Here is a 384-nt window from a genome sequence, read left to right as displayed (position 1 = left end):
CCTGGCGAAAGCGCTATAGATGACGAAGCGCTCTTTGAGCGATGGGTGCAACGGCACCAAAACCTTTCCTCACTGTATAACCTACAGTTGAGCCACAAGGAAGTGGACGTGCATGTGGAGCGACACCTGATTTGAGTTTGCCAAACTCAAGGCACGCCGTCGACTTCCTTCATATTGTCGCCCTGCGACGTATGGGTCAACCTTTTACGCTCCCGCGAGCTCTGTGTCTGCGACCGCAAGAGCTCAGGGCCACTGCTTGAGCTCAGCTCATGGCCCTTCTACTTCCCTGGCTATTGCCGGGAAGCGCGGGGCGGCTGATGACGCAGGATGCCCTGATCTTTCCGATCAAAAGCGTCCACGGCGACTGGGTAATCATGCCGAAGC

Source organism: Plasmopara halstedii (assembly GCF_900000015.1).
Source record: "Plasmopara halstedii genome assembly, contig: Scaffold_1211, whole genome shotgun sequence".
NCBI classification, from domain to species: domain Eukaryota; phylum Oomycota; class Peronosporomycetes; order Peronosporales; family Peronosporaceae; genus Plasmopara; species Plasmopara halstedii.
Note: the sequence above shows the minus strand (reverse complement) of the source record.